Raw genomic sequence first — 14,081 nt, 5'->3', positions numbered from 1 at the left:
GGGATATGACTGTAAGGGGCCGGGACAGACTTGGGGTGCGGAGTGACTGAGGGGCCCACTGTGACCTGCTTTACCTGCCACCTTGAATTTGACTTTTTTAAGAAAAAAAATTAAAAATTATTATATATTTTTTTACTTTGGCGATGCAGCAGCTCCCAGTTAATGATAGGCAGGGTGCAGCGCGGAGATCTCAGCCCCATATGGCGTGCTCCCAGTCTATCAGTGACTGGGAGCTGCCGCATCACATCAAGAACGACAATGTAAGTTAATTGAGGAGGGAGACTGAAGAGGCCAAGGGCAATGGGGTTCCAGGAAGGGAGGCCATGCCTCTCTCCTTTGTACTGAGTCCCACAGTTTCCGATGACAGACCTGGTCGCCATATTCAATAGCTGCTGACAATTTATGGCAACAGCGCAGAATAGAGGGTTCTTTACAGATCGAGCGCTGTCAGTTTCTCTTCCTCTTCCTGCTGTTAGAACAGAATTTGGGTTTGGATTCTGAAATACACTGATGTTTCCATACTGATTAGTTTATTAATTAGTTTACACATATACTGCAAGCTGGCGGTCCCCATTCTCAGACCCAAGCAGCCGGAGTCCTTTTTTTTTTAGCTACAAATAGAAATCATTGAGATTCATATGGTTTATGGCAGAAATAAGTAGTGAGGCTGCTTTAAAGAAAATTGTTGAGCAGTAACAGAATCGGTGAAATGCGCATTATGTAGAAGAAATTCCGTTTTATTTCATGAGCTTTACATTTATGTAACTGGACGTACATTTTTTTAACCTATGGTAACGTCACACCCTATGTGATCCTTACTTGTTTGTAAGGATATCCTTATGTCCTATCCCAAGCATGTTTAAATTGCTGTACTGTATTACCCTCTACCACCTCTGATGGGAGCTTATTCCACTTATCCACTACCCTTTCCTCAGAATTCCTCTGAACCTACGTCCCCCCAGTGTCAGTACATGTCCTCGTGTTCTAATACTTCTCTTCCCCCCAGTGTCAGTACATGTCCTCGTGTTCTAATACTTCTCTTCCCCCCAGTGTCAGTACATGTCCTCGTGTTCTAATACTTCTCTTCCCCCCAGTGTCAGTACATGTCCTCGTGTTCTAATACTTCTCTTCCTTTGTAGAATGTTCCCCTCCTGCACCTTGTTATAACCCTTGATATATGAAAGTTTCTATGATGTCCCCCGTTCCCTTCTCTGCTCCAAACTATATATATTAAGATCTTTTAGTCTTTCCGGGTAAGTTTTGTGCTGTAGGCCATGCACCATTTAGTTGCCCTTCTTTGTACAGTCTGTAATGTATTTATATCCTTCTGGAGATCTGGCCTCCAGGACTGAACACAGTATCTAGATGAGGCCGTACCAATGACCTATACAGTGGTATTATTACTTCTTTCTTTTTGCTACTGATTCCTCTCCCTATACAACCAAACATCTGATTTACCTTCCTCGTTGCTTTGTTACATTACTTACCTGCCTTTAAGTCACCTGAAATAGTGACTCCTAGATCCCTTTCCTCCTCAGTAGTTTTCCATTATAGTGTCATTAATACTATATTTAGCCTTTGGGTTTTTGAGACCCAAGTGCATGATTTTGCATTTTTGGGCATTAAACAGTAGTTACCGCTCTCTTGACCATTCCTCTAGTCTACCTAGATCATCAATCATTTGTTTTACCCCTCCTGGTGTGTCTACCCTGTTGCATATCTTTGTGTCATCTGCAGTAAGGCATACGTACCCTTCTATACCATTTGCAATGTCTCCAATAAAGATATTAAAAGCACTGGTCCAAGTACAGATCCTTGGGGTTCTCCACTGGTAACCTTTCCCTCCTGTGAATGTTCTCCATATACTATAACTCTCTGTTTTCTATCATGAAACCAAGATCTTATCCATTCAACCATCTTTGAATCCAATCCCAAGCTTTCACGTTTATTTAACAGTCTGCGATGTGGGACAGTGTCAAGAGCCTTACTAACATCTAGATAAGCTATATATATACAGCCCATCCTTGATCTATTACTTTACCCACCCAGTCATAAAAGTCAATAACAATTGTCTGACATGATCTCCCCCCAGTAAATCAATGCTGTTTGGGATCCTGTAGGTTACTGGATTTTAGATATTCTACAACTCTTTCTTGTAAGAGTGTTTCCACCAATTTCCCCACTACTGATATAAGGCTCATTGGTCTGTAGATGCCTCTTCCTTGCTTCCACTTAAGTGTAGTGGGACTACATTCGCTCTCTTCCAGTCCTCTGGAATTACTCTTGTAGATAGTGACTGGTTTAGAGTATTCACCACAGGCGTGATTACTGGACTGGAAATTAATTCGTCATTGGGAATATTGAACACTGAAAAGTGAGAGTAAGTTCCATGTCCGTATAATGTGAATCACCGGTGACTGGACAGGGACGAGAGTTATAAATTCAGTTGTTGTTACTGTAACAAACCTTCAGGTATTTATGATTGTATTCAACTCATTATCATTAGGGGACCTCTAATCCTTAAAAGCCACCTTAAAAAGCTAAAAAACTACCAATAACATTCACAGAAACAGGTGTAACAGTTCCTGTACTTCGTCAAATGAGCTATCTGACATTGAGTTAACAATTGTTACAATATGCAGCGGAACGCAACATGTTCTGTTATTAGACAAAGCTGAACATCAGTAGGTTTACTGAATAGAAGTTTGCCGTGCAAAGAGAATATCTTACAGCTTTATCTTAAATATATGCAGACCTGTTACGTTCCTAAGCAACGCATATATTTAGTAGTTTAATTAGTAAAACATATATACACTCAGTGGCCCCTTTATTAGACCCAACTGCTTATTAATGCAAATATCTAATCAGCCAATCATGTGGCAGCAACTTAATGCATAACAGCATGCAGTCATGGTCAAGAGGTTCAGTTGTTGTTCAGACCAAACACCAGATTGAGGAAGAAATGTGATCTAAGTGACCTTGCCTGTGGAATGATTGCTGGTGGCAGACGGGTAGGTATAAGTATCTCAGAAACTGTTGATCTCCCGGGATTTTCACACATGACAGTCTCTATAGTTTAGAGACTGGTGCACAAACCATCCAGTGAGTGGCAGCTCTGTGGGCGAGAGCTAATCTGTACAATTCCCTGCTTGCAAATTAGGGTCAAGTGAGTTTGGGGGATTTAAACATCTCTACTCACAAGTTCTATAGATGTAGGGCCCACTGGATAGATTTTTAATTTCCTCAGGAATCCGCTAAGAATTTAGGTATCGGGGAATAAGGAAAATGACTGAGCCTGAAGATCAAACTCTTCTCACCGAAATATCTGAAATGTGATGACATTAGAAGTTTGTTGCAGAAACTTCTGTGTTTAAAGATTAACCTCCAATCTCTGTTGTATTGCAATGATCGTTTCTACATTCATCTTGATGGGAGGATGTTGATGAAGAGCTTCCAATTATTGTTTGAGGAGAACCAGCCCAGGATTCCTACTGCTTTACGTGGCCAAGGGTCTCCAGCGGTAAGTCCAGGATAACTTGTCAAGATTCCACTTGCTGGGGGTTTCCACTGGAAGGACTGTGAGGAGAGTGGCCTCTCCGCTCCACCTCTGACCTCCTCCTCAACTCACCTCTCGTTACCTCCTCCCATGCCGGCCTCCAAGACTTCTGCCGTGCTGCCCTCAATCTTGGAACTCCCACCCCGCCTGACTCAACTCTCCCCCAACCAGGGCCATCTTTTCCATTGGGCACGATGGGCAGGTGCTTAATTAGAATAAATAACCCTGCAAAAAAAACCTTCAAGGGTCACTGAGCAAGTACATCTATCTATCTCTATCCCTATATATATATATATATATATATATATATGTGTAGGGGCCACGGTGCACTGCTTTGCCCGGGGGCCCATAATGTTGTTAAGATGGCCCTGCCCCCAACCTTCAGTCCATCAAACGCTCACTCAAACCTCACCTTTACAAGCTCACCTATCCTACCACCTCCTAACCATTCTATCACCTCCTGTTCTTCGCCTGCCATCTTCATTTTCTCCAAGTCTCTCCCCACACCTCCCTCTAGAATGCAAACTCTCACGGGCGGGGTCCTCTCTACCTATTGTCCCATATCTGTCTATTGTCTGACTCCCTCGTACGTCCGGTCACGTCTTTTTCTGCACTCTGTGTGAGTCCCCATAGCAGTACTCACACTCATCTGTGCTACTTATGTATATTACCTCATCTATTTGTTACTTGCTTCTGTATCCAGGGCTACGGAATCTGTGGCGCCTTATAAATAAATAATAATAATGGGATGTGGGGTCTCCGTTTTAAATGTGGTGTTATTTATTTAATGTCTGGATTGGTTGAAGGGGAGGGAGGCCTAGAGTGTTCACTCATTGCTTGGCTTCTTGGGGGTAAATTTATCAAGCTGCGGGTTTGAAAAAGTGGAGATGTTGCCTATAGCAACCAATCAGATTCTAGCTGTCATTCTGTAGATTGTAAATAAATGATAACTAGAATCTGAATGGTCGCTATAGGCAAAATCTCTACTTTTTTCAAACCGGAGCTTGATAAATTTGCCCCCAGGAGTTTAATTGTCCCTGCACCATTCTCACATTTGAAGGGGGGTATACCCTTTCACACAGGGACACTAAGTTTACAAAATGAGAGACAGGGAGGGACCTGTCCTAAGCTTCAAGGCTGCCGCAATGTAGAGATGATTGGGAAAACAAACATTTGCAATAATAATGTGTATTTGTCCATCCCTGCTTATTGAACAATTTGTCCTGCATAGACGAAGCACCACTAGCTGTATACTAAACAGTTTATTAGCTATTTCTACAAACTCCGGAATGAGAGAACGACATTAAACAGCAAGGTCCTTGTTCACCGAGCAGAGAGCGGCACTGTCTGCGTTTATAAATAGTCCTATAATTGTGATTAACGTCTCAGGCCTTCAGCAACATCACAGACCCCCGAGATCTCTCATAAATATATTCTCCAACTAATATCTCTATCACTGTGAGATCGTCAGCAGCTCCTGTCACTGGCTCTGTATTTACACACTTTGTACTGCATATAAAACAGGGCAATTATTTGTATTCCAAGGAATTGCAATTCTTTATCTTTATCTCGCAATGAAGGGATTTTAGCTGCGGATTTCCTGAAAACGTTGATTAAACTTCTAAGGCAAGCGGTGTAAGGAACAGATTTATCGCAGTGCTATTGTAAATGTAATGTTTTCATATAAACGTCGTACACAAATAGTTCTTAGTGGTTTAGAGATGAACAATTTCAAGTTCTATATTTTTATTGCTTTAGATAAGCCCCTCTGCAGTGTCTATATGTGCATGGACTATAAAAGTAGGATATTATATCTATCTATCTATCTATATATATATATATTTCATCCTATATCATACAGTCCTTTGGCGTCCTACTAAGGACACAACCTTGAACTGATACTTTCATTTGAACTGTGGTGGTAGAGAAGATACCCAAGTAGAAAACAACAGGAGGTAAATGTATCAATCTGAGAGTTTTCCGACGGGTTTGAAAAACCAATCAGATTCTAGCTGTCATTTATTTAGTACATTCTTCAAAATGACATCTAGGGGTAAATGTATGAAGCTCCGGGTTCTTCAACACCCGCGAGTTCGGCGTCTTCAGCTCTTAAATTTAAAGCGACGCTGCCTTGTAAAGGGAAGTTTCCCTTTACAAGGCAGCGCCGCTTTAAATTTAAGCGCTGAAGATGTTGAACTTGCGGGTGTTGAAGAACCCGGAGCTTCATACATTTAACCCTAGATCTGATTGGTTGCTATAGGTAACACCTCCACTTTTCAAACCCGCCTGAAAACTCTCAGCTTGATACATTTACCCCCAGATGTTTGTTTAATTTCAAATTAATTAATTAATTTGTATTTCGTTTAATTTTCTTTTATATATTAAAATCGAATTTCCCATTCATTAGTAATGCCATCAAGACTCTATTTTCTTGTGTATATGACAAACTACATTACTATATTGTTTACAATAGGGTAATGTACCTTCACATTTACTAGGAACACATCACTGTTGGACACATTGTTGGCGATGCACAGCTGGACTTATCGTGAGACGTGCAAGGCTGGGTACACACTACAGAAAGTTTCTACCGATACGATATCGCTAACGATTTTATCAACGACTGAAAGTCCCGATTAGCATGCTGATTAATGTGTACTCACTATACACGTTTAACACAATATACCGTCAGATCTGTGCTCTTCATCTGTCATAACCATCGGCTGAAAAGATGGTGACTCTACAGACTCCATAGAGATCTATGGACACTGCCGGTCCTGAGTGCATACACACTGCAGAATTGGAACGACCTTGTTACATTGTTGAACAAATTTTTAGTCCTTTTATAAAATCAAATGAAACGATATGATGAGCTTTGGAACGATCATCATTTATTTACACGCTGATGCGATATCGGGCCGAACGGTCGTTTATTGTGTGATTCGCCCGATAATCTAGAAAACCTATAGTCTGTACCCAGCCTAAGACTGAGCATATGCCCGTGAATGCACTTCAGTATAAAATATGGCAGAAAGAGATTTAAGGAAGATAAAGCACTTTTAAGCATCGTAGCATTAATTTAATTCTGCGGCATCAGATTGCGGACCCCCCATTCATTGGCAGAAGGCAGTGTCTGTGGTATTATACAGAAAATACTGAAATACAACCTAGTGTCATCCACTACCAGCGAAACCAACCTCTTCTGGTAGGAACCAACAAGCCAGCCAAGGTATTTTATTATATATTTTATGGGACATAGCTCAGAAAAAAACAGATATTAGCAAATAATAAGTAACCCTGTTCACAGAGAATTTTACTAATAGGTCATTTAGTAAGTGGTCCCCATGTTACCACTACACTTATTAGTGATTAAACTAAAAACTGAGCACTATATAGTGTTGCGTAACTATGTTACAATATTTGTCTAAGTACTTTAACGTGCAGTAATAATCTTCCACTTTCCATTTCTTAACGAGGGTCTGAAGATATAGCCCCGTGGTGAATCACAAAGGGGGGAATATTTGTGTTGGGGCACGCTCATTAAAAAGTTAAAGGGACCCAGAAATAGATTCATATGTAGTATGACCACTGGGCCTAGGTTTGATAGAGTTGAACGATTGTCCAGAAGTATAAATTATTTTCTACTTGTTCCAAAAGTCTTTTATATTACCTGGGTATTTGGAGGTGCAGGTTCTGCCTCACTGGGGGAAGGAAGTGAAGTGGGAGGTATTGTCCTTTCCAAGCTGAACTCGTGTGCAAATATTCACTCAAAATACACGTGAATATCAGACACACATCCAGATTCGTCCAGCTCTTGCCCCAGGATTACGTCAGAAAATCTTACGGATTTGGCTTGACCATGGTAGTAGTAAAGGCGAAAGTCGCTTAACTCTATTTGCACACAATATAATAATGTCAAGAGGTTTCCTATATGCAAAGGAGAATAGTGTCTTCTCAATGTTGTCATTATTGAATGCAAAAGTCGGATTTAACATATAAAATACAAACGCAAATGCAAAACACAAATTCGTGGAAATTCAGACCTGTTTTCCCATTTCAAAAAATCAAATGAGAAACGTATTTTTTTTCACGCAGTCCAAATGGAAATATTAATTCATTAATGTGACTGTCTGCCCACAGTTTCATAGCAGCCGCTCAAATGATTTAAGCATCATTGGCATAGAGGTCTATATAATAGTGTATCTAGTACTTACCACCTCTGCAGGTTTTCGAATCTTCAGTTGACCAGCTGTGCTGAGCCCTACAACACTGCTGATGTATAGTCCACCGACCCGTAGGGTTAGATATGCTCTACTCGAGAGTGTATCTAGCAAAACCTTAAATAAGTAGATGGATTTAAGTGCTAAAAGTCCATGAAAGTGGACTTATCCCTGATATATGTTGCATTTCAACTCAATTGTCTTTTTGTGTCCATTTTATATCTATTTCTTTTTACCTGGCGAACAAATATATTGTCCTCTTGGGAGCTGTAGGTTGTCTAAGCCAGCTTTAATTGTTGTGGAACTATAAGTATCAGCGTGTACCAGGCTATGCTGAGACTTGTAGTTCCACAAGAGATGGAATACCACAGGTGCCCACCCTCCTAATGGAGGGAAGTTAGGGGAGTTTGTATAATCCCCAGTATTTCAGTATAACCTTTCTCTATAGAGGTCCGATTATATTCAATATAATCATATTCTTTAGTCTGTGCAATTTTAATATTTTTGTCCTACACATAGAAATCCTTTTAAATTATTCCTGAAAGCGAAGGAGGTTACAGAACAGTGGACGGCTGTAATGCAAGAATGTATGAGAATATTTCCAGAACACATTCGTCTCGACAAAGGAAGTACAGTGCGTCCTGAGCGCTCCCTCGGATTAGTATTAATGGATGTAAATTTGCATTAAAGTCTCCCTCTAGTAATACAAGTCACTTTGCAGCAATGAGGCCTTGGGGACGTCGGCTGCGTTTTGCACTCAGCTTTCCGCTTCTATTTGCATAGTGTAATAGTTGAAATTATTTTTATGTCCTCGCTAGCAATGATAATCAGTATCTTGCATATTATGGATGATCTCTTGTTTGGAAGACAATCTGTTGGCAATTGTCTAAGATTCATATAATGTGTTACAGAAGTTTCAGAACTGAGCTGGTGATGTAGAGCGAGTCGGCAGTAAAAATGAATATTGCAGATATGTTACATACATTATCCTGTGTGCGCTTAGAGAGAAATAGCTTAACCATCTGCCGTTAAAGATATAGATTATGGTTTAATATACTTGACAAATGCAATACATATTCTATAACCAGAAGCAGTGGAGTGTTTATTTCACTGACTGCTAAATTCTGTAGTCATGACAGGACATAGCAAACAGAGAGACTGGTGCAGCTGATAGGAACAGAGCGGAGGCCCGGTGTAGTGACTGGTAGGAACAGAGCGGAGGCCCGGTGTAGTGACTGGTAGGAACAGAGCGGAGGCCCGGTGTAGTGACTGGTAGGAACAGAGCGGAGGCCTGGTGTAGTGACTGGTAGGAACAGAGCGGAGGCCTGGTGTAGTGACTGGTAGGAACAGAGCGGAGGCCTGGTGTAGTGACTGGTAGGAACAGAGCGGAGGCCCAGTGTGGTGTCTGGTAGGCACAGCGTAGAGGCCCAGTGTGGTGTCTGGTAGGCACGGCGCAGAGACCCAGTGTAGCATCTGTAAGCACAGCGTAGAGGCCCAGTGTGGCGGCTGGTAGGCACAGTGCAGAGGCCCAGTGTGGCGGCTGGTAGGCACGGTGCAGAGGCCCAGTGTGGCGGCTGGTAGGCACGGCACAGAGGCCCAGTGTGGCGTCTGGTAGGCACAGCGTAGATGCCCAGTGTGGTGTCTGGTAGACATGACGCAGAGGCCAGGTGTAGTGAATGGTAAGCACGACACAGATGGCCATCGTGGTGTCTGGTAGGCGCAGTACAGAGGGCCACTCTGGTGACTGGTAGGCACGGTGCAGAGACCCAGTGTATGGTCTGGTAGGCACAGCGTAGAGGCCCAGTGTGGTATCTTGTAGGCACCGTGCAAAGGCCCAGTGTGGCGGCTGGTAGGCATGGAGCAGAGACCCAGTGTAGCGTCTGGAAGGCACAGCGTAGAGGCCCAGTGTGGCATCTGGTAGGCACGGAGCAGAGGCCCAGTGTGGCGTCTGGTAGGCACGGAGCAGAGGCCCAGTGTGGCGTCTGGTAGGCACGGAGCAGAGGCCCAGTGTGGCGTCTGGTAGGCACAGAGCAGAGGCCCAGTGTGGCGTCTGGTAGGCACGGAGCAGAGGCCCAGTGTGGCGTCTGGTAGGCATGGTGCAGAGGCCCAGTGTAGCGTCTGGTAGGCACAGTGCAGAGGCCCAGTGTAGCGTCTGGTAGGCACAGTGCAGAGGCCCAGTGTAGCGTCTGGTCGGCATGGAGCAGAGGCCCAGTGTAGCGTCTGGTAGGCACGGAGCAGATGCCCAGTGTGGCAGCTGGTAGGCACGGAGCAGAGGCCCAGTGTGGCAGCTGGTAGGCACAGTGCAGAGGCCCAGTGTAGCTTCTGGTGTGCACGGAGCAGAGGCCCAGTGTGGCGTCTGGTAGGCACAGAGCAGAGGCCCAGTGTGGTGTCTGGTAGGCACGGTGCAGAGGCCCAGTGTGGCGGCTGGTAGGCACGGCACGGCACAGAGACCCAGTGTAGCATCTGTAAGCACGGTGCAGAGGTCCAGTGTGGCGGCTGGTAGGCACGGCGCAGAGGCCCAGTGTGGCGGCTCGTAGGCATGGCGCAGAGGCTCAGTGTGGCGGCTGGTAGGCACGGAGCAGAGGCCCAGTGTAGCCTCTGGTAGGCATGGAGCAGAGGCCCAGTGTAGCATCTGGTAGGCACAGAACAGAGGCCCAGTGTGGCATCTGGTAGGCATGAAGCAGAGGCCCAGTGTGGCGTCTGGTAGGCACGGAGCAGAGGCCCAGTGTGGCGTCTGGTAGGCACGGAGCAGAGGCCCAGTGTGGCGTCTGGTAGGCACGGAGCAGAGGCCCAGTGTGGCGTCTGGTAGGCACGGAGCAGAGGCCCAGTGTGGCGTCTGGTAGGCACGGAGCAGAGGCCCAGTGTGGCGTCTGGTAGGCATGGTGCAGAGGCCCAGTGTAGCGTCTGGTAGGCACAGTGCAGAGGCCCAGTGTAGCGTCTGGTCGGCATGGAGCAGAGGCCCAGTGTAGCGTCTGGTAGGCACGGAGCAGATGCCCAGTGTGGCAGCTGGTAGGCACGGAGCAGAGGCCCAGTGTGGCAGCTGGTAGGCACAGTGCAGAGGCCCAGTGTAGCTTCTGGTATGCACGGAGCAGAGGCCCAGTGTGGCGTCTGGTAGGCACAGAGCAGAGGCCCAGTGTGGTGTCTGGCAGGCACGGTGCAGAGGCCCAGTGTGGCGGCTGGTAGGCACGGCACGGCACAGAGACCCAGTGTAGCATCTGTAAGCACGGTGCAGAGGTCCAGTGTGGCGGCTGGTAGGCACGGCGCAGAGGCCCAGTGTGGCGGCTCGTAGGCATGGCGCAGAGGCTCAGTGTGGCGGCTGGTAGGCACGGAGCAGAGGCCCAGTGTAGCCTCTGGTAGGCATGGAGCAGAGGCCCAGTGTAGCATCTGGTAGGCACAGAACAGAGGCCCAGTGTGGCATCTGGTAGGCATGAAGCAGAGGCCCAGTGTGGCGGCTGGTAGGCACCGTGCAGAGGCCCAGTGTGGTGACTGGTAGGCACGGTGCAGAGACCCAGTGTGGAGGTGGTTAGGCATGGCTTAGTGCCCACCATTACCCTTTTGCCGCCAATCAATAGTGCAGGTTGTTAAAAATATCTGCAACCCACAGCTGGTAGTTGGTTTTATACCATGAGCAGTGTCTTCCTGCTTTTGGCTGGCTCACAAACTTTTCTGTTTTCATTGTAAAATACTGCTGACAGAGTAGTACAAGATCCAATCTCTTGGATAAAGGTGGGTGAGCCCCCTGGAAAACAGACAACATCCCTCAGAATGAGGCTTTTACATCCACTTATCTCATTCAACAAAATCTTTTGCCGGCAAAACATAATAATGTTTTGGGTACAGAGTTAAGCGCACTCATCATAACCCCAGCCCCCGATCTGCTGTAATAGTGGGTGACTTTGTACAAAATTGCATTGTGTGGCACTTTTGCACTGGCAAGTGGCCTTTAATGCCTCTATTGTATTTTTTACATTAGTCATAGGAAAATGTGAATCCTCCCCATGCAGGGTAATAAATATATATTCAAAGAAGTGAGGAAATAGGTGCAGAATGGTATTTGTCCAAACGTTTAGCAAACTTTTACAGTAAAAAAGTGAAAAACACCTCTTGCTTGTAAATAGGACATTATTTTACCCATCCCACTAGTAGTACAAGAAATACAATTGAATGCAACAAAACAAGAGTTGTGAATTGAAAACGTAAATCATATTAGGACACAGTGGAGGTCATCATTTAAATCTGCTTTGGATATATAAGATACTATAATTTTGAAAATATTTAACCATTATGACGTCAATGATTCCAGTATGTGTTTGATAATTACCTATAATGTACAACTGAAACACAGGTCCACCAATATATAAGCAGGTCCTTTTCCTTCTTATTCACATGTATTCCCATTAGCTTGAAGAAAATAATGTGTGTTAGTGAAACGCGTAGTTGGGGACATTGCTTTGAATACCTGTTGTCTGCGTTGTTCTCTTCATGTGAAGGATAATTTTATATAGTTATTATTAGAGGACATAAGGATGGTATTTGTTTCTTGAGTCACATTTCTACAGATGAATTGATTAATAACATTGGTTTCAACCAACGCGTTTTTCAATATAATGTGTGTCTGGATGGTGGAAAGGGCGTGCGAATGTGTAACAATAAAGCATTGGCGGTAAAAATACTCTGCAGCCCTCTGTTAAATCAGGAACGCTGCTCTAAATTTGCAATCTTCACCATTGTGGTTCATTTAAATAACTCATACCACAAGTTTAATTTTATATTTGGGTGCAGTATTTAGTACAAGTCACAGTAATGTGGAGTCCTATCATGCACTCACCGGTGAAAACAGCACAATTGCACATAAATGTGTACAGGGACACACAATCTATAAAGTAATGCACAGTGTGTGTATCTAGTAAGAGTGGGATCAGTTGATTGACAGGTCATTAAGTTCTTGCCTCCGGTAAGAGAGCTTAAGCCTTTTCTATAGGTGCTGTGTCTTGTAAGAGGTGCTAATCTGTAAAGGCGACTCAATAAGCAGACCCGCTGTGTATCACACACGGAAATACAACTTGTACAAATTACATCATAAGCCGCTTAAGCCTAGAGGAGTAATTAAGGCTCCTACTCATTAATAAGTAGAATGGTCACAGAGCCGGCTAAGCCCATAGAGAAACAGATGGGAGATGTCAGTCTTCCCCTAAACTCCGCACGCTGGTAGATCCCTGATCTAACTCGTGCCCCAAGCCCTCTGCTCCATCATTGCTGCAGTGCAGGAGTTTTGTTGTCCAGTCTACTTATCCTGTATGTATACTTTATATTCAAATATAATCTGTTCTTTAACACATATTTCTCTTCATCTATTTCTTATAAGCATATGTGTTACATAGCTCTCAGCAAACACTGGTGACCTCCTATGTATAGATTGTTACTTGAAACATTTATGATACAGGAAATTAAATATAAAATAGGAGACTGAAAAGGCATCTTGCAGAAAACTAATACAGTTATGGAATCAATTATCTGGCACTTGTGGTTTCCAGGTAAGTAGTTTTTACATAATCCTGACTGCTTAAAACTTCCCTCTTTATTACTTTGTGTAGCAGTGCTCCTCACAGTGACTGTGGAGAGTAAAGGCTGATCATGTCTGTGTGTATGGCAGTGTCTTCTTCATTGCCTTTGGTGGTGCTCCGAACAGTGATTGTAGGAGGAGAACCTCAGTGATAATGTCTGATTGTATGGCCTTCCCTTCCTTATTAGATTGTGTAGCAGTGATCCTCACAGTGTCTATACAATGAGACACTCAGTGGCCATTTCTGTGTGTATGGCATCCCCAACCACATTACCTTGTGTAGCAGTGCTCCTGATAGTGACTTGAGGAGGAGGAGGAGGAGGACATGAATGGCTCACTGGAAAAAAACAATACCTTGCCACTGCATACTGAATCATACAGTTCCAATAAACAAACGAGCCACAGGCAATAAAATATTTTACATCCCAATATTAAACTAAATCAATAAACAATAACGCTATAAACTATAGGAAGCTGCCCAAACTGTTAACCAATCACATGATTCCTTTTTTGGTTACTATGATAACTAGAGGGAGCTTCAGTAAGACAGAGGAAGTGATACATTGCTCCATGGGGCTTTGGCAGGGAATACAGCCTCCTCCAATGTGTGCACCCCATAATGGCTTTAACCTCTGATACCATGGCAGTTCCCCTTCTGTTTGTATTGTGTGGGTGGGGTTATCACAGCCAATGAAATATATAGAAAATTGTTATAAAGGTTTATAATCTAACACAACATAGC

This window comes from Mixophyes fleayi, chromosome 10 (assembly GCF_038048845.1).
Source record: "Mixophyes fleayi isolate aMixFle1 chromosome 10, aMixFle1.hap1, whole genome shotgun sequence".
Taxonomy (NCBI): Eukaryota; Metazoa; Chordata; class Amphibia; order Anura; family Limnodynastidae; genus Mixophyes; species Mixophyes fleayi.
Note: the sequence above shows the minus strand (reverse complement) of the source record.